Source organism: Panthera tigris, chromosome E1 (assembly GCF_018350195.1).
Source record: "Panthera tigris isolate Pti1 chromosome E1, P.tigris_Pti1_mat1.1, whole genome shotgun sequence".
Lineage (NCBI taxonomy): Eukaryota > Metazoa > Chordata > Mammalia > Carnivora > Felidae > Panthera > Panthera tigris.
Window position 1 is genome coordinate 45,402,442 of NC_056673.1, and position 21,360 is coordinate 45,423,801.

At 34.4% G+C, this 21,360-nt stretch overlaps 1 protein-coding gene and 1 pseudogene across 11 annotated transcripts in view; one reads left to right on the forward strand and one right to left on the reverse strand.

Annotated features, from left to right (window-relative positions):
• Nucleotides 1-21,360, forward strand: part of TANC2 (tetratricopeptide repeat, ankyrin repeat and coiled-coil containing 2) — a 361,352-nt gene that overhangs the window by 148,172 nt on the left and 191,820 nt on the right. The window lies entirely within an intron of this gene.
• LOC122233907 lies at nucleotides 14,532-14,709 on the reverse strand (annotated as a pseudogene).

Below are 21,360 nucleotides of genomic sequence, written 5' to 3' on the forward strand. Positions count from 1 at the left end.
TTTTCTGTCTGTGTCTCTCTCAAAATAAATAAATAAACTTTAAGAGAGAGAGAGAGAGAGGAAGAAAGAACGAAAGAAGGAAGGAAGGAAGGAAGGAAAGAAAGAAAGAAAGAAAGAAAGAAAGAAAGAAAGAAAGAAAGAAAGAAAGAAAGAAAGAAAGAAAAATAAGTAAATAAATGAATAAATACCAGGAGTGCTTCTTTGAAAAATGCAAATTCTTGAGTATCCAAATTTACCCAATCAATCTCACTTCACAGATTGTCTCATTAAATCTGGAGCCCAAGAAACTATTTTTAGCAATCTATTTTGCTCACTGAAGTTTGAGAACCACTACTCTGAGGAGTTACTTTAGATACTTGTTTTATTCTAGTACTAAGAGTTTATCCCTTCATATCACTAAAAAAAAAAAAAAAAAAAAACATTTTGGAAGAACATCTTTTTAAAATGCGTAAGTTACTTTTATACTGAATTTAATCTGACCTTTTCTTTATGACTTAGAGTTGTTATTATGAACATGAAAATGAACTAGTCTATAATATATCTTTGGTAACCTAATGAAGATGTAGCAGTTTGCTTCTACACCATGTGTCCAAACCATCATAGTTTTTCTGTTCTCTCCTTTAATCACAGACTTTCTTGTCAGTTTTCTCTTCTCTGATTTTACCTATTACAGTTCTTCATCCCCTTATAGTTTGAACTTAATGATGTGGACTTAGAAATCCTATCTCTAAACCTGTTGACCTGATTGTGGAATTTACGAAGATGTTCTTTTTATGTGTTATTTTGGTGAGATTCTACAGAGTTAAGGGAGTTTCTGGATCCACATACTGACATTTTAGGGTCTAACTTGACTTAGCCAAGTCTGTGCAAGGTTGTAAGAAACCATGATGATACTTTTCAACAGAGCTGTGCTTTTTCGGTACCGTATTAAAAGAAGTCTTTCTTTATAAACTTTGCTCAGTTTCCCATTTACTTATCTTTCTCGAAATGATCATTACCTCCTACGATGTATTTTTTTTTTTCATTTGAGCACTAATATTTTCTAGAGGAAAATAGAGTCTTCCTAGGAAAATTATAGCATATGCTACAAATGAGGATAATTCCCAGGAAGATCTTTCTATAATTTTCCTGAGAAATGGTTATTAGTAGGCCTCATCTGTGTAAAAAATTCCTAGTATGTGTTCTTTTCTTTGATGTACAATTTAATTGGTAAGCTAATGAGCTGGCCCACTAGTTTCTTTTTCTATCTTAATAGTTATTTTGTTAGGGTCTCAATCATAGAAAACAGAGTTGTCCCAGCTAGTCTAAACAGAAAGATGTTTAGTGAAGGGTTATGATAGCTTTCAGAATCTCCAGGAGAGCCTGAAGAATGCAACCAGGAACTCATACCTCCCTATAATCCTAAAGGAACACCACTGCCTCTATCACAATAGCCCCAAAGGAACCAGATGTCTTGACCTTAGTGTTTGCCAGAAAATGCAAACTTTCTATTTATGGCATTCTCTTACTTTGTCACTGAAGGCATGGGAGGATAGGCACATCCTGCTGGTAAAAACTTAGGTTATATATCTGTACCTTAACTCAAGGCAATTTGAGAAATGTAGATTTTTGGCTTTCCAGCCATAGTAGTATAGGAACACAAATTGGAACAGGTTGAGTAAACCAGCTTATAGTGTTTGCCATAGTGGTCTTCACATTGTGCTTGAGCTTAATAGTTTCATACTTTCTACTCTTTTAATGAATGACACATCCAGTCAGAGTTAGATTCAGGAAAAAAGTCCCCATTTAGTGAGTATTCGTAAGCTGTGTGAATACATCAGTGATGCCTTAGTGCATTTAAACGGCAAGTCTTTCAATATTTCTTATAGGTCTTTTCAGTAATGTGAGTGGTGTTAACTAATAACTGATAATTTATTCTTTTATATTATTCTTTATGTACTTCTCACTGCTACTCTGGTGCTTGGGGCTTAACAATTGGTCTCTAGGGTGATGGGTATTAAGGCGCTTGGAATGAGCACTGAGTGTTATATGTTAGGTGATGAATCACAGAATTCTTCTCCTGAAACTAATATTACACTGTACATTAACTAACTTGAATTTAAATAAAAACTTGAAAGCACACAAAAAAATTGATCTCTATTGGTGATCTGAAGTATTTCATAGTTTAACAGTTGATGCAATTTTACCAATCTAATTAGCACAAATATAGTTTTGTAGATGATTTTACTTTATAATTAAAGTAACTTTTAAACTGTTTGTCACAGTACAGATTCTTTTTAGTGATTATATTAGAATGATTTATTATTAGGATGGTGGTAATATAAGTGCTGAAGTGAATTTCTTTAAAAGTAACCCTTTTGAAGTCATCCCAAAGGTGATGTTAACATTTTTCTACTTCTACATTTGCCTTCGTTCATGAACTATAGGTCCAAACATTTTATTTTTTTCTATTAAATATTTAATAATATTTTTATATTGACACTTTAATTCTTTAAAAAAATTTTTTAATGTTTATTTATTTTGGAGAGAGAGAAAGAGAGAGAGAGAGAGAGCGAGGGAGCAGGAGAGCATAGAGAGATAGGGAGAACCAGAATCTGAAGCAGATTCCAGCTCTGAGCTGTCAGCACAGAGCCTGACATGGGCTTGAACTCACAAACCACAAGATCATGACCTGAGCTGAAGTACAGTGCTTAACCAGCTGAGCCACTCAGGCACCCCAATACTTTAATTCTCTTGATACCAATATACCATATAAAATTTTTGGCAATTCATATTATTTTTGATGTGTTTAATTATCAGAATGTTCTAATTATTACAGTCGATTTTTTTTCCGTGTTGTTACAGTTGACACACAATGTCACATTAGTTTGAAGTATACAGCATAGTAACTTGACAAGTCTATATGTTATGCTGTGGTCACAAGTGTAGTAGCTACCCTCTGTCACCATACAACATTATTATAGTACCATTGACTACATTCCCTGTGCTGTATCTTTTATCCCTATGACTTATTCATTCCATAACTGGAAGCCTGTATCTCCCACTCCCCTTCACTCACTGTTACCCACACTTCTACTCCTCCCCTTTGGCAGCCATCAGTTTGTTTTCCGTATTTATGGGTCCACTTCTGCTTTTTGTTTGTTTATTCATTTTTTTTTGTGTTTTAGATTCTACAGATCAATGAAATCCTATGATATTTGTCTTTTTCTGACTTATTTCACTTAGCATAATACTCTCTAGGTCCATCCATGTTGTTGTAAATGACAAGATCTTATTTTTTTGAGAATAACAACTCAAGCAACACTTGAGTTGCTTCGGTTTCTCGGCCATTGTAAATGATGCTGCAGTGAACATAGGGGTACATATATCTTTTTAAATTAGTGTTTTCATTTCGTTTGGGTAAATACCCAATAGTGGAATTACTGGATCATGTGATATTTCTATTTAGTTATTAGAGTTGAAATAAAATATGGTTTATATCTTTAGAAAGATACATCATACATATCATTGATACATCATACATATAATTGATTTATTTTTAGTTTTTTCCAGTGTGCATTTATGTATATTGTATGTATGCTTGAATGCTATTATTAGAAAACAAACTGAAAGTAATTTTATTAATCATTAACTCAAGGAGTTAGAAGACAAGTAAACATAAAAGAAATAATAGGGGTGCCTGGGTGGTTCAGTCAGTTAAGCGTCCAGCTCTTGATTTCAACTCTGGTCGTGATCTCACAGTGGTGACATCGAACCCCACATCCAGCTCTGTGCTGGGTGTGGAGCCTGCTTAAGAGTCTCCCTCCCTCTCCCAATGCCCCTCTCTGCCTGTATGCACACATGCACTTCCTCTCTCTCTTTCTCTCAAAAACAAAAACAAAATTAAAGGCAGAAATGAGTAAAAACAAAAAAAAATTATTGATAGTGAAGACACAAACAAGTTTATTGGAAAGACTAAGAATAGAAACATGTTAGAAAGGAATGATCAAAGTAAAAAAGAGAGGAGAGAGGAGAGATAAGTAATATGTATAACACACACATAAAATAAATGATGGGGCACCTGGGTGGCTTAGTTGGTTAAGCATCCAACTTTTTAAGTTTTTATGTTTATTTTTGAGAGAGCATGGGGAGGGGCAGAGAAAGAGGGGGTTGGAGGATCTGATGTGGGTGCAGTGCTGACAGCAGACAGCCCAATGCGGGGCTCAAACTCACGAACCATGAGATCATGACATGAGCCAAAGTCTGATGCTTAACCGACTGCGCCACCCTGGTGCCCCGCAGCGTCCGACTCTGATTTCAAGTCATGATCTCACAGTTTGTGGGTTTGAGCCCCCAGTCGGGCTCGACACAATGAACACGGAACCTGCTTGGAATTCTCTCTCTCCCGCTCCTCCCACTCCACTTTCTCTCTCTCTCTTTCTCAAAAATAAATAAATAAACTTAAAAAAAATGAAACGAAATAGTCACTGATAATGTTTTCTTATTATAAGAGATTATAGTATTGAGCTTTATGGCAAAACAACTTAAAAAAACGAGGAAATGAGGTTGCCTGGCTGGCTCATTCAGTAGAACATTTGACTCTCGATCCTCAGGGTTGTGAGTTCTAGCCTCACACTGGTCACAGAGATTACTTTAAAAAAATAATAATTAAAAGCACACCTTAAAAAAAAACAACCAGAGGATGTGGAAGAAAACAAACTGTAAAATTGACTCAAACAAACATAAAAATATGACTAGCCCCGTTACCATAGAAATCAAAGATCCCTAAGAGTCAGCAGGCACAGATGATTTTGCAGGCAAGTTTTGCTAAACGTTTAAGTAATGATAATAGTAATAATAGATAATGTTTATTTAGCTCTTTCTATGTTCCAGACAATATTAAGCACTTTACACGTGTGAGCAAATTTAGTTTTCAGAGAAATTTAAGTGGATAGTCAACAGCTTCTGTTGTGAAAACTTTCAAGGAGGACAAGCTTTCTGCTTTGTTGCATTCCTATTCCTTTGTTGAAGAGTTTTAACTGTCAATATTCTAATTTATGTGGGTGGAAATCTGCCCTTCTTTTGTTCCCACCCATTACTCCTAGTGCTGCCTTTTAGCTGTATGACATAAATGAACCTCTCTTTCCCATGGCAGTCCTTTATATCCCAGAAAACTACCATCAGATCTCCTTTTCTCTCGCTTAAGGAACTTCATTTAAGACCTTTCCAATATCAAGATGGGCCTACCTCTGTGTTATTTCCTTTTTTTCTATCAAAATAGACATGACGTTATTTTGGAATTACTTTTCCTTCTGACCCCTTATTGAGTCTTAGTGTTTTTCCCTTTTTAAAAATTTTATATCAACTAGTTCATATCTGTATTTTGCCACTGTCTAGTCCTGTAGTCCTCCTAATTTCCTGTATGATTTTGCAAAGACTGCTAGTAGTAATTTCATGTTCCTATTCTTGTGTTCTTTTAGAAACCAAATGTCAGTTGTGTGGGCCTGTGTTTTGAATGTTTTTTAACTCATAACTTAGATTTCATTAATTCTTAGCAATATTTTTTCTACCTTTTTTAGTTTAAATATATTTTCATTTATGGAGAAGATTAAAGGAAATTAAGGGTTGAGTAATTGTTCTATGTCTCTTGGTTGGAGACTGGATGTTGTTAAGCATGGCAAAGTTTGTGGAGTCCATTATACTTGCGTTCAAGCCCTGACTCTGCCACTTACTAGCTGTATGACTTGATCAAGTCACTTACCTACTCTGAGCCTGTTTGCTTATCTGTATTACTATTATCATTTTTATTATTTCTGCCTCACAGAGTATTGTATGGATTGGAGAAGATATTATGTATGTCAAGAACATAGAGTTTAGGTCATAGCAGCTGATTCATAAGTGGAAGCTTATAACAAAATCATTTGTTATCTTTCTTATGCGCTGGATCTGGCTTTCCCTTGTCCATCTTTTTATTCTAAAAATATCCCAACAATCCTTTGTACTGTCTTAGAAACAGCTCTTCTCAGCTTGGGTTCTATTCTTCCTTGACAATATAATTGAAGGGTTTTCCACTCTTCATCTTTGATTATGTCCTCTCTCTGTGTATTTCTTTTTTGGACACAGATCTGTCTTTATCAGAAAATTCCTGCTATGGCCATGTTTCTTTCTTTATATTTTACATACATTTGTGAATATATAAATTACTTATTAATTTTTAGCCTATACTCTAAATCTGTATTCCCTCTTAGGATTACTCATCAGTGGCTCATAGCTTCTGTTCTATTCTCTGCTTTTTTTTTTTTTTTTTCTAAGAAATCTGCTTCCCTAAACTGTAAAGTGTAGAGTTGATCAGTATTCCTGTTAGAGTGGTGGCCCACTAAACCAGGGACACCTAGGATCTGGGGTGGAGAAGGCAATTTAGTAAGATGCAGTCTGGTAGCAATCACTAAGTGGAGGCCTAAACAGACCCTAAATATTAGGATGATCAGCTATAGGTAATTGTGTGTCACAGGAAGGAGGTGGAACCTATCAATCCAAGGAAAGGGAATCTAGGAGCAGATGACAGGCAAAGTTCTAAGAGGGCAGGTGGTCAACATCAAGAAAGATGTTTAACAAGGACAACACATCATAAAGTAATTTTTGGCAGATATTTATGGAATGAAGATTTAGATAAATCTGTAATGTGGCAGAATTAAGGCTCAGAATTCTAGGCCCAAAAGAACTGATAGTGCCATATTGGTCAAGAGCTAGGCTCTTGGACAAAGAACCAGGTTAAAATTCCACACTCGTTAATTTGTAAGCTGTATATCTGGATAGATTAACTCTTTTTGAGCCTATTTTTCTGTAAATGTACAGTAAGAATAATAAAACCTTAGGACTGAGGGTGGTACAGAAATGTTTGCAGTTTCTCTACTGTGCCTAGCACTTACTGATATAAAATGTAAGTATGATTTGACAGTTACTTTTTAAATATTATTATTCTTACCATCATTAAGCTCTGTAGCATTCAATACCATATCATGGATACAATCCTCAATATTTAAAAATGCCTCAAAGAAAATATACATTTATTTGTCATAATATTACATTGGCTAGCTTAATTTCCTTTGAATGAAATTATATCATCTTACTGTGGTCAATTCACATTTATTTGAAACTTCAGTTAATAGTATATCTTTGTTTAAATTAATAAATAAAAATTTTGGTACATTAAATCTTTCAAAATGTTCAGTGTATATAATTGGAGAAAATAGTAAAAGAATCCTAACAGGTGGAAAGTTGACAATCATTTGGTTAATAATCTCTGATACCCTTTTTAGCTGCCGTGTGGTGGTTCTAAGAGTTATGTATCATTTTCCTCTTTTTTTCTTTTACGATTTTTAAGTAATCTCTATACCCAACATGGTTTTCAAACTGACAACCCTGAGATACAGAGTTGCACACTTTTCTGACTGAGCCAGCCAGGAACCCCAGACGTCACTTTAAAACATGGCAAATACCATGGAGGTTACAGGGAAAAAAAAAAAAACAAACTCCTTTGTCCATGCCTCCTGTGATCTTCCCCAGAAAACTCACAACAATTTTATGCCATAGTTCCTAGAAAGGCTATGTTTATGCTTAATTGGCTCTATCTCTTTGCTTGCTTTTCTGCCTACTTCCTGTGGAATGTAAGCAGGTTTAAAAGTGTCAAGTGTTGAATGTAAGAATTAAATAGTATCGGTCATCAGGAATACTGCTCAGTCACAAAGCATCATGAAAGGCATATAAGTCAATATCCATGATTCAAAAGAAATCCTCTTAGTGACTCTCCAAACAGGAAGTAAATGATAGTATGGGATAATAGAAAGCTTAGCACAGAATATATATTCCCATTATAATAACAGGACTTATTATAATGCTAAACCATATTTTTCTTATTATAGAAAATTATGTGCCCAAATTGATGCATTCAGCCCGCCAAAAGTAATAAGCATGTGGCATGACAGAATGCTCCCTCTCTGATGAACATTTTAAACACCAGAGGGCAGAATGTTCCAGAGGACGTTTTCTTTATTATAAATACATCATCTTGTCATTTGTTCTTTCATGTCACTGGCTGCATTAAAAATAGAGATATGATCATTTTGGAATTGTCTACGTGTATGAATGGTTTGTTTTGTTTAGACAACATAATGAACAATGTTCTCATATGTACCAGTGTTGGTTCAGCATCTAGATTTTCTCTCCCTTTCTAGGTTAAAGTCTGTATTTCTGGCTTCTAAAGTGATTATATTTTTTAAAAGTTATGTATACATCTGTATCATTTAGTGAATTTCATAAATTCACATTCATTTAATGAATTAAGTAAAGTGAGAGGAAGGAGATTTGATATGTATATCTTGTAGCTCAATATGCTCTTTTGTGTTCTATTTATCAATAAAAAAAAATCCTGAAAGAGCCACCTGCAAGCTTAATGATCCTTTTAAAATGTTGAGAATATAATTTAGAAGTAGCATCCCACATTTGGGAAATTTTTTCAGGGATTAGGTAATAAAGTCAACATATCAAGTAAAAACTGTGTATAATGAAAATTATCCTCAGAAGTCCTTTAAATATCATTTATGCATTCATCAAGTAAATATTGCTTTCATATGTCCAACCTGCCAGCTTATCTTACTCTCCTTTTGACCACCAGATGAATAGTTGTCTTATGTGTAGAGGCCAACATTATATGATATTTAGGAATGTATTACTTTCTCTTCTCTTAGTCACAATTTTACTGTTGCAAATTGAAGTTATAATCTGGAGCATTAGCAATTCCTAGTAAAGGAAAAACTCCACATTAGAAATCTGGCCAAAACTTGAATTGCTGTAACAAGAAGGATGGATACGTTCTTACTTCTGTGAAAATAGTAATTTCGTGTATTCACCTCTTCATAAGTATTACCCTACCTTTAAACACTGTGAAGTTTAATTCTGATGATTACTTCTTAGAGAAAGCTTATACAGGGGGAAGATTGGAGAAAGAATAAAAATAAAAACAATAGAAAATTCTGTAAGTTTTAGAATGGTTTACCTAAATTCAGCACAAGGGAGTTAAAAATTAGTAGCCAATGAAATAGCTTTAGCCCCTTAAATCTCTCTCTACTTGTACCATCAATTAAGCCCATTTTTACAAAAACAGAACCTATATATTTTGTCTTTTAAAGTACCTCAACTATATCCTCTTGCTGATTAGCTAATACAGAGCATTAGCAACATTAAAATGAATGTCAGTGGAAAAATGATTATTTGTCAAAGTTTGCATTTTTTAAACATAATTATTCTGGAATCCATCTAATGCATGGATCAGCTCAACTTGATTTGGGACAGATGTGAACCTGCCCTCTTTTTCCTAAAGGTATTGAGTTCTTGGTATTCTAAAAGTAACAACTAAAGAGAATTTCCCTCAAAAGTAACCATTGTGCCAAGACAATATTTGATTTTAAAACTTTACTAGAGAGAAGGGTTAGACAGAACTGAGGTATGCTCTCTGTGGAATTTTCAAATCTAACATAAATGCTTACTTTTAGGTTTGACCTATAGTTTTCTAGTTAGGTGAGGTGAAAGTAATTAAAAGTCATTTGAAACAAGTTTCTCACTTTGCATGTTCTTTAGTATTGTCATTCTATAGAAATTACTTATACTACTTTATCTCCAACTTACAATTTTCTTAAGACAATTATTATTAGTCATGTAGGGACGGTGGAATTACTTTTACATGATTATCTTAAATAATCCTTTAACATTAGTCCACAGCATTTCTGTTTACTATTTAGTATCTCTGTAATTCTATTTATTTTTATTTTTTATTTTTTAAGTTTTAGAGCGCAAGGGGGGTAGAGGGGCAGAGGAAGAGAGAGAGAGAATCTTAAGCAGTCTCCATGCTCAACATGGAGCCTGATGTAGAGCTCAATCCCTTGATCCTGGGATCATGACCTGAGCCAAAATCAAGAGTCAGATGCTCAACCAACTGTAAAGTAGGTACCCCATGTTTACTGTAATTTTAAAACGAAATGACTCCTTGCAACAAATATGTACAGTGTGGTGAGACCAAATATTCAATCAAACATGAAAACTAGCCAGAAATATATTTACTCTTTCTGGCCATTTTCTGCCTATTGACTTCTGTAGAAATCTATTTTCTATTTTATCTTCACTGTTTTGCTTAATTAGGTATTTTTAAATAAGATAACAGATTTTTAGAATTTCAAGGTTTTACATTACATTATTTTATTTCTGCCATTGCTTTAGAAAGAAGTAGAAAATATGTTATTACTCAAATTGTACTGCTGATGAGTTTGAGGATTGGAATTAAGGACTTACCAAGCAACTAAGCATTATTACAACTACAATCAGAACACTAGTCAAGTGTGTGTCCTTTCTATTAAACTGTAGTCCTTTTCATTTACATTTCACTGAGGTTATCATCATTTATGAAGATGAACACATCATAAATCTATAACTAACAAATATATACTTATACCAGAATTATTATTACAGTGGCAATACTGCCCACATAAGAGAACAATGTAATAAGTGATTTACCTAATTGTTTTGCTTTATTTTGTATCTGAACATTTCATTATATATGCAGTGCTAGGAGAGAAGCATACATCACTATGATACAGAACCCTTGCATGTAGAATTCCCCTATCTAAATAGATGGATAGCACCAGTGGCTCATGTTCCAGAAGCCTACTGAAAGTTGGCTCAGAGCCATCTAGAGTACTGCAGAGGGAGTACCATTGCCACTGCTCAATTCATGCACTGACACTGTCCCTAGTTCTCTCTTCTCCTGTGTTTCTTTTTTGACACTGTCCTGCTGTCCACTGGAAGGGAAGGAACTCTTCTGGATTCCTGGAAGGCAAGGAAAAACTGATGAGAAAGGTTCTCCAGGCCTCATAGGGGAAGGCCTTCAGAAGCATAGAATGGAACAGTAACCCTGTCTCTCCAGTGATTGACACAAGGAATTTCCTGGATCATAAGTAAAGGCTACGGGCATTTTCAGGGAAGTTAGTGTCTTTTGAATCTTTATGCTTCTAGAAGGAATACAGGAGGTGGTTTGCCTGTCTTTGAAAATGATACCGTTGCTACTGTATCAGTCAGTTGATGGTTCTCTAGTTTTGGTGTATCTGAAACTTACCCTCTGAATGAAAGACATTTAATCAGTTTTTTAATATCTCTGTTTAAAAATAAATTTTCTGCTATCACATTCTTGACAGTTCTTTACTTATCACTGTCTTAATTTTTCCATTTAACCCAATAAATTATGAAGATACCACAGGCACATATTAGCTTGCTAAAGTGTTATTAATCTTTTTCGTTACCTCAGGATGTGGTTGTTTTGTTAGTGTCTACTTAGTTACTGTATTTTGTAATATTTATTCACACAGCTGATTTAGGAATTCAGAACAGTGAAATCTGAGGAGGAGGAGTTTATAGCTTTAAGGCACGAGGAGCTTACAGCTTTTTAATATAAATTGTTCCCAGAATCCATGTCACAGCTCCTTATATGGTGCTGCTTTTTTCTTCTCGGTTGCTATGACAACAGCAGCACTGCACCATTCATCAGCTCTGGACCTGGGCTGCATTGCTAGCCCTCCGTGTTACTCCTGAATGTTAAGAACATCCGTGAATCATTCACTATGTTAATGCTGCGCCATTAGAAACCTAAGAACCAGTCCTTCCAGCAGTTTGCTCTACCAGGAGGGTAAACTAAACTGCGCCACAGAGGAAAAATTACATAAAAGCATTTCTTTTTCTCCTAAGGGAATCATACAGTCTATCTCTGCTGCAGTATTCTGAAAGGATAAGCTTCTGTCAGGCGATCTAATGAAAAGAACTCATCTGTAATCTTTCTTGAAATCATTAGCTGTTCAAAACAAGTATCACATTGCATCTCTGGATATAAAAAGAAGCAGGTGATGTTGTTAGGGGTTCTAAGCTCCTTTGGGAGCATCACTTGTGCTTTGGGACCATAATCAACATCTGCTGTAAGAAGTATCACCTGTAACGCGCAGTAAGTTCTGGGCAGTGTGAAGAACTGGCTGGGGAAGATTAAAGTGTGGGTCATCACGGATATGTCAGATCTGATAACAGCATGACCAGTGAGTAAGAAGAAGCCTTTCAGGTTTGCAGGAGAAAAAGCTATATGGTATTGACTAATGAGGAAGAAAAACTAAAGCCTGTGAGTATGATGAGTAGAGTATTTGTGTGTTACATGGATTTCTGAGCTGTAAGGCCTACTTTGAGCTTTGTAGGAAAAGAAACGCAACCTAAGAGAATTTGACACTTAGTTTATAGGAAGCCATTAAGAAATGTCATTAGGCACATTTATTTTTTAATTGTGTGTTCTTTTATTCTGTGTGGGTATGAATCTGTTAAAATAGTTTTCATATTTTAAAAATAATATTTCATTGTGAAGAAAGATACTAATTTTTTAATGTAAATGTGATGGTCAAGTTGCTTTTTTTTGTTAGATTGTGATTCTAGCATAGATTTCTACTTCTTATTGCAATATACTTATAAGTAAAATACATTTTTAAAACGTGACAGTATGGGAACCTAGAATTGTTTAAGCCTGCTTATTTCATTATCAGAATGCTTACGAATGGATGTTCTTGTACAGTGTAAGGATTTTTTTTAAACTTGACATTATTGCTGTTATTTTATTTATAGTGTCTGTTTTTCCAATTGAGAAAGGTAAATTATTTATCATTCTTGTATTTTTAGACCAGTTAGTAATTATCAATTTAAGGCAAATTGAATTTTTAGATTGAATTTTCTCACAAGACTCTTGTTTTCTGGCTCTTAATTATTTTCTCTTTTTAGTTCTTCAGCTAGCCATGGTAACTTAGAAATGTACTAAAAGTAGGAACTTTGGTTTTTCAAAATTAGAATATTTAGACTGATCTTCAGCCACTTCACAAAAGAAAAAGGCATTTCATCTGGGCTTATACTTTTAGTTAGTTATCTTCCTTAATTGATCTTCTTAAATGCATGTTGTTCAGAGAAGATATATTTTAGGGACATAACTGGGTTCCTTTAATTTGCACAATGCGAGGGTGGGGGGAGATTTTGTTTCTTTGTTGTTACTACATTTTAATTATAATCCTTCTTCCATTTTTGAGATTTTTGCCTATAGGTCTATACATTTGACTTTGCCCAGCACTTAAGAAATAGGGAGAATTAATATATTAAAGAATAATGAAGGTACTAATCATTTACATGTACTGTCATATCTGTCTTTAATAAAAGGGTTTTACTTTTATTTGAAAGCATATATTTAATAGATTAAGTGAATTGAATATTCACATTTTACCCATTGTCGTGTAAGAAGATAGGAATTTTAAATTTTGTGTCTAGTTAGTAACTGTGTATGTTGCAAGCTGACACTCTTTTATGACTAGTTTATCCCCACAAACATATATATACAAATGATTTTGTGTCCCATTATCTCTGAAACCATAATTCTTATTAATCGTAACAGCGACTAATTTGGGCACTTTTTAATAAGGATAGTATTTTTAATATTCATTTATTGTAATCTTCCTTAGCATATCCTGTGATTTTTTTTCTGTTTGGGGCCTTGCCCAGTGGATATATTCCTGAAAGATTGCATATAAACATGTTTGTTTGTTTATAAATTGTCTAAATTAAAATCTGCCCACGAAGCTCCCTATTTTGAGATTTTCTGCAGTAGGTTAATTTGGTGAATCTGTATTATCATATACTAAGTTTTTTTAAGTGAGAGCCATCTGGTTTTTTTCAGTATATAAAGATTCAAATTATAGATTTAACTAGCAGCATTCTATGAAAAAAATTAAGCCTCATGCTATGTAATTTATAGTTTAACCCCTCATTTTAAAAATCTTTGGTTTACTTTTTGAAATCCTTTAAGGTCTTTTCAGTATTATTCATATAACAGATAACTGGCTAAAGTCTTAATTGGTAGTAGATACTGCTTTTATTTGGGAGGAAATGTACTAGGAAATAATGTATAAAGCTTACAAGAGGCTTAAGAGTCCTCCCTAGTTGCCGTTAACTAAAACTTATACATGTCATTCTAATAACACTTGTGAATATCTAGAAATTCATTAGTACCACAAATAATGTTTTACAAGGAAATAGGTGCTTCATTTATGTCAGGATCTACATTAAAACTTAAAATCTCACGTTGGTGATAAATTATTTTAAAAGAATGATTCCTAGTTATTTTTTTCTCCTGGGAATCAGTCATAATATTTCCATGATAAGTTGTGTCTTCTTTATCACTCTAACATTATATGTATAGTAAAACATTTTAACCATTTGTAAGTGTTGCAGCTTAGGGCATGTCAACCTCTCTGAAGCTTCCCTTTTATAAATTTAATGAAATAATGCCTTTTCGCAATGTCATTATAGGCAGTAAGAAAGACAATATAGTAAAGGATTTAGTATAGGACTTAGCACAAAGGAAACATTTTCTGAGTAATGCTCTTCTCTACCCGTCCTCTCCACTGACCTACTTTGGTGGTTCTTGGACTTTTCCTTGGGAGTACCTTTAGGACAGAGGAATTTGAATGCATACCAGAGGTGTGTGGGATGTAGCCTAAAGGAGCTTCCAAAAGCAAATGTGGAAATTTCCTGATAGTCTCATATTTTTCTTTTAAAATAATCTACATTCTACATTTTTTACACTTGATCTTAGCCAAAAGGCCGAGAAGCGATACATTCTACATTTTTTAATCATAAAACATGTTTTCCAAAAAAAAAAAATCTTTGAGTAAAATTCCTTCTTCAGGAAAATATGTCTTATTTTCTCCTATTAACATGCATACCCCAGCATATTGCTACCTATCTCTATGAATTTCTAAATGTAAGACATACCACTTAGATCTCTTGGTCTGGATATCATTTTCAGGAAATGAAGATCCTGACATAAGAGGCATGTATTTCCCTGAAGAAATAGATTGAGAATCAATAGGTAGGGATGAAAAATGAATCTGGTTAAAGCTGAAAACTTACTCAGTTCAAAAGAGTGAGTAGTGAGATGGAGCTGGTCAAGCTGTAGTGAGATGAGAAAGGAATACCTTCAAGTAAGAAATAAAGAAAAATGATAATGGAGAAACTAATAGTTTATCATTTTTAAAGCTATGAGAAGTCCTGCAATAAAGGAACCTATTTTAACTGTTTAATCTAGCACCTCTAAAACTTAATTTGCCAACAGACCCCTTTTTTCTTACACAACTCCCACAAAATCATGACAAGTATTCCAAGGAGCACACTTAGGGACATAAATGACTAAAGGAAGTTATGTCATTTAGAAGGAAAGAAGAGTGGGTGACCGTACAGAACAAAGCTTGGCAGCAATCGTTTTGGCACTGCAGAAGATTATGGAAAAGCTACATTTTAACTCAAATACCCCCACCCAAAGTCTGCTTTAATTTTAAAGAATCATATTTTTTTTTAAAGGGAGGAAAGATTATCATGTGGATCAGAAAGTGGAGTGATAAAGTGACTTGAGTAAAACTTGAAGCAAGAGTATACAGGACACATTCAACTGGTAAATAACATTAGTTTGTCTGGAACAGAGGTTTCACATAGGATGCTGTGGAAGTGAATACCAGGACTGGATTGGGGAGGTTTTTGGGGCAATGGTAAGCTAAGACGGTAGCCATGGAAAAGGTATATGGAGAGGAAGGTTTTAAGGAATAAGAAAATTGGTGACTGGCCAGTTACAGGATCCAGGAATATGGAAGATCTGTCAAAGATGATGCCAAGACTTTAAGAATGAGACTTGATGTTCTCATTAATAGGAACAGAGAGATTAAGGCAACTGGTTTTGAGGCACCGGGAGTGAGTTTGAGGTGGTAACAAGGTATCAGAGTAGAAATGTGGTTGCAACACTTGAAAAAGAAGTAAGATTTTAAGATATAAATGTGTAAGTTATACTTTAAGAGTAGGTAAAAATTTCTTGAAAATGAGAGAACACATAAACAGAACAGGTGGGAAATGAGTACTTCATGAGCATTTAACAGGCATTTCACTTTAATTCACTTGATTTTTTCAGTAGCAGTTTAAATTTTTATGGCTCTGATCTTACAGATGAAGAAAGCAAGACCTAATCAGGTTAACCAGTAAGCAATTTAAGCATAAGAGATCAGGATTCCAACTTAGGTCTTTCTCTAACTTCTGTACCTCCTCTCAGGGGTGAAGAAGAAAATCTTAAGGAATATCCACTTAAGGGAGTGAAAGGGGAAAACCCATGTCAAAAGAAGGGTGAGATGAATTAAGGGAGAGTCTGAAAGATACTGGGAGAACCAAGGTGGTAAAACTGTTATGGAAGCCAAAGTTTGCGGGGGTTTTAGAGAATACTTAATCACCATTTTCATTCGCTTAGAAGTCAGGAATATGAATTCATACGGGACCATGAATCTATTGTTGTTAAGTGATTGTGCTTTTGGTTTTCCAGAGCCTTAGTCCAGTCTCTTAGCTGCAGTGATCTACATTAGGCAAACAGTATTCTATTTCTTTAAAGAGGAGAAAGGGAGAGAGGCCACCTGAAGCAGGTGAGAGTAGAGAGGGGAGAAGGAAGCACCTAGCGAGTTATCCACAGCCAAGTACACTTCTTGGAGTTCAGTTGGTTTTTTGTGTCTGTAATATATAGTTAGAAATAGGACTCTTCAAGACGTTTGAAGATAAAATAAGTTTCTCTTCATTTAACATCATCCCAATAAATTTCCCATTTTTATTTTAACCTAATTTAAGTTATCCCTAAAGCCAGATGACTATCTTACATTAATTCCTGCAATATGATGTAGTAGTTCATATTCTACCACCTACGAGCTTTGTGATATTGGGTATGTTCTGTAACCTCTCTGTGTTTCAGTTTCTTCATCTGTGAAATAAGTAGAACAGTTCCTGCAGGGTTTGTCAGGATTAGATGTGTTTTTACGGGCAAATTGCTTTCACAACAGCATTGTGAAAACTTACCATATGGTTCATGGTAAGTTACTGAATAATAATAATAATTGATGACAATGTCACTTACTGGCTATTGCAACACCCTGTTTATTTCTTCCTGTACCTATCTTTACTTTTCCTGTTTTTCCTTTGGTGATAAGGGAAAGTGTTTTTACTTTTTCTTGTTAGGTTAAGTTATTAAAGTGAGCAGAGAGTAATTAAAGCTCTGATGAGAATGTTTAAAGCATGCCTAGATTTAGAAAACATCTTGCAGTCAATAGCGGTGGGTACTAGTGTGGACTTTTCTCTGGAACACTGTTACAGTAATCATTAATGTTCCAAGTATTTCAGTGTGAATTTGTGTTACTTCCAGTAGAAATTGGTTTCACAGTCGAACTAAAACAATCCATAAGTGTATAATTTCCTTTACCTTGTTTAAAAGAATCCCCTTCCCCGACAATATGAATAAACAAGTATATTGTCATATTATAATTATATAATGAGAAGGTTAGAATTACGGCAAAATTATACATTCAGTGCAGAGTGGGCTTTTCATGTTAGCATTTGTTACAAATATAAGTTTTTAATTATTTAGCAGTGTTGGTTAGCATAAATGGCTGTATAACATAGTGTGTGGACTCTGTAACTAGACTGCCTGGATTTGAATCCTGAATGACACTTACTAGTTCTGTGCCCTTGGGCAAGTAATTTAACCTCTCTGTGCCTCAGCTTCCTCATCTGTAAAAAAACAGGTAATAATAGTATCTACTTCATACAGTTGTTGTGAGAATTAAATGAGTAAAATACTTTGAATGGTTTCAGATCATAATTGTCCAGTTGTTGTTAACTTTTATTGTGATTTAGTATGTGTGTGATGTAGGTCTTGTCTCCTTACAAGGCAGAAACCATATTTATCCTGTTTATTATTATATTACCAGTTGTTAGCACAGTGCCTGGAACATAGTAGATGTTCAATAAACATTTGTTGAATAAATCAGTGGAACATTCTAAGCTTACCTAGGACTTCAGTAATACTAGCTTGAATTCAGCTAAGCCGGCCAAAGCAGATAACCTGTGTATAATATTAAATATTTTGTTCACTAAGATTTTATTGAAGTCTTGAAAATGCCTGACTCGCCATTTTATTTATTGATCAGACTTATTAAACACTTTTAAACTGAGGCTAGAATTAAGTATGGCAAATCAGGCTCCTTCTCCCCTCTCTGAGGCTCAAGAATCTCTGAAAATATTATAGTGCCTAGAAGAGGAAGAAATAGCTTTATGCCAATTTTGACTTGGTTTAAGAATTTCTTACTGAAAAGTTGCTCTGATGTATGAGGTCAGCTTACCTAAGCTCAAGGCTAGGGGCATACTGTGGTTCTAAGTCTCTCCTTTTTAAGTACTGGAAAAGGTCAGCTTTAGTTTGGCAAAACTGAGATTAAAAATTACCATTATTTTCTTGTACCCACACCTAGGTTTTCTCTATTGTGTTGGGGAATTCTTTTTATTGTACCCAAATGTCTAGTGTTTTCTACTCTTCCTCTTTCTGGGGATAAGTCATTGCCTAAAGGAACAGTTTTTGTAGCTATTTTAATATCTAGACTATTTAGCTTAAATTATTTTATTTTTTTATGTTTATTTATTTTGAGAGAGAGAGAGAGACAGAGCATGAACAGGGGAGGGGCAGAGAGAGAGGGAGACATCGAATCTGAAGCAAGCTCCAGGCTACCAGCTATCAGCACAGAGCCTGACGCAGGGCTGAACTCACAAACCACGAGATCATGACCTGAGCCATAGTTAGACACTTAACCGACTGAACCATTCATGTGCCCCCAGCTTAGATTATTTAAATTATGAACTACCTCTTCTACTTCTAACTTAATTTTAATTTTATTCTAATTTTAATTATATAATTTTTCCCAAGTTATGCCTTGGGTTTTGAAAAGACATTTTTTTTTTTTTTTGGTCAATGTTAATCTATCTGAAGTAGTTTTGTTTTATATTTTTAGTATTGCTTTTGACATTTTAATTCTCCAATAGTTTATTGTTAATAATGTAGTCAGTAAAGTACCAGGTATTATATGGAGATGTTGAATCACTAAGTTGTACATGTGAAGCTAATACCGCACTGTGTCTTGACTGGTATTTAAATAAAAACTTTAAAAAATTGTAGTCATAACATCAGATAACTCCCTTTTATGGAAATCTCTTCATGCTTTAATGTGGTACCCCATCACTGTTTAGGTCATCACTGTTTTTTTAATTATGGACACTGGCTCTTATCAGTTCCCATAGTGGATTGGCAGGATTTTATACTCTGTGTTTTATTTGCAGATATAAATCTTGATAATTGGCACTTTGCAGGCATCTTGATATCTGAAGATATTCAGTTAGACTTCTGAATCCAATCTTACATTATCTGCGTTCTGCATGTAACTGCCCTAGGCAGGATGGCTTAGCTCTACTAGTAACAGTAGAAGCTTTCTTAACTGACCTTCCCTTAACTACTTGCAGGATTAATTAATGTTCTCCATTCCCCTTTAGACACCTACTGACTGTTGTTAGGATGAGGTGGATATTACAGGCAGTTGGCCACCTTCTTACTTACCCAGTTACTTCTGTTACCTTATGGTGGCATGTGCTTACTTAAAGGCAGTTAAATTAATGATATTATAACTAAATTTTTATATATTAGCTAATGAAATATGAATGCAACAAAGAGGGCATTTGTAATGGTAACGTTTTAGGAAAACTATGTTAAAAATTTTGGAAAAAATCAATTAAAATGTCAACAAAGGTAATTCGATTTTAAAAAATGCTGTAATGAATTAGGATAAAAACACTGAGGGGGATAAGATTGACGGTTTTTAAGGGTACAAACTTGTGATGAGTAGTAAATAAGCCATAGAAATCTAATTACAATATAATGAATATCAACAATGATTTATAATTATGTGATAAATATTGCTGTATCAGGATTTTATTATATAGAAATATATCAAAGCAACATGCTATATACTTTAAATTCATACAGTGTTACATGCCAAATTTATTCAATTAAAAACATTTTAAAAATCTATCTATACTTAGGTTGTCTAAATTTGTTTCATTTTAAAGACGGGCATCTAGGTGGCTCCGTCGGTTGGGCGTCTGATTTCAGCTCAGGTCACGATCTTGTGGTTTGTGGGTTCGAGCCCCGCATCGGTCTCTGTGCTGACAGCTCGGAGCCTGGAGCCTGCTTCGGCTCCAGGGAGTCTCCTTCTGTCTCTGCCCCACCCCGCTCAAGTTTTGTCTCTGTCTCTCTCAAAAATAAATAAACATTAAAAAAAATTTTTTTTTTAAGAAAATGAATAGACTCTACATTTTACAATAGTTTATCCAGAAAGAGAAATTGGAATTCATGTTCAAACAGAAAGGCCTTGGCTTTATATCAGAAGTTTGGTGAATAAATGTACATTTATATTTTAAGTTAAAGAGTTTCATACATATATCATTTTTTGTCTTTTCCCCACTTCTTCCAAAAGGTTTTTAAACTGGTCAACTGCTAACTAGTTGCTATCAGTATAGGATAGGAAGACTTCTAGTGTATATTAGCATCATGTTTTTTCCATAGTCCTTTTTTGAGAAGAGAATCCATAGGAATCATAGGATTTGAGAGAATCCATAGATTAGTATGGAATAGGCCTGGTTTAATCTGTGTAGAACTTAGGTCCAAATTTAATTGTGAATGGGGATTTGTGTTTAGTAACATGTCACCCCTATCCACTGAGCCTAAATGCCCTCTATCAAACTAGACAGTCGTGTAAAAAGAGTACTCTGTTCCTTGGGGTCGAGGTGCATACCTAAGGTAGTTTACAGAAGTGGTTAAATTCCTGGACCTTGTAGTAAGACATATAAAGTTCATTTTCGAGCATTACCACTCATCGGCTGTGGGACTTTTTACAAGTTATTCCTACTCTTCCAGTTTCCGTTTCATTGTTCATAAGATGTGCATAATAAGAGTTACTGCCTCATAAGAAAGTTATGAGGATAAGCAAACAATGTCTGTCAAGTGCTTAGCATTGTGTGGCCTATAGTGAGCATGGAATATTACCTATGCTATGCCATTCGTATATGCTCACAGTTAAACCTACAAATTTTAAGTGATCTTTATTACTAATAATGTGAGTAATTTTGAAAACTCTTATAAAAACTGTGATAGAGCTACTAAACCTGAAGTAGACCTATGTCCAGAAACACATAACCACTAAGAACAAGAGAGTTAGCTTTGTATCTGCCTGTTGTCATTAGTGCAGTTAAATCGAAAAAATAAATTATAGTCACCACCTTCTATTTCCCTTATAGTAATACTATTATATGTCTACACAGTTATAAACTAGGAAATACAATTAGGAAAGCTATTTATATTTCTCCTTC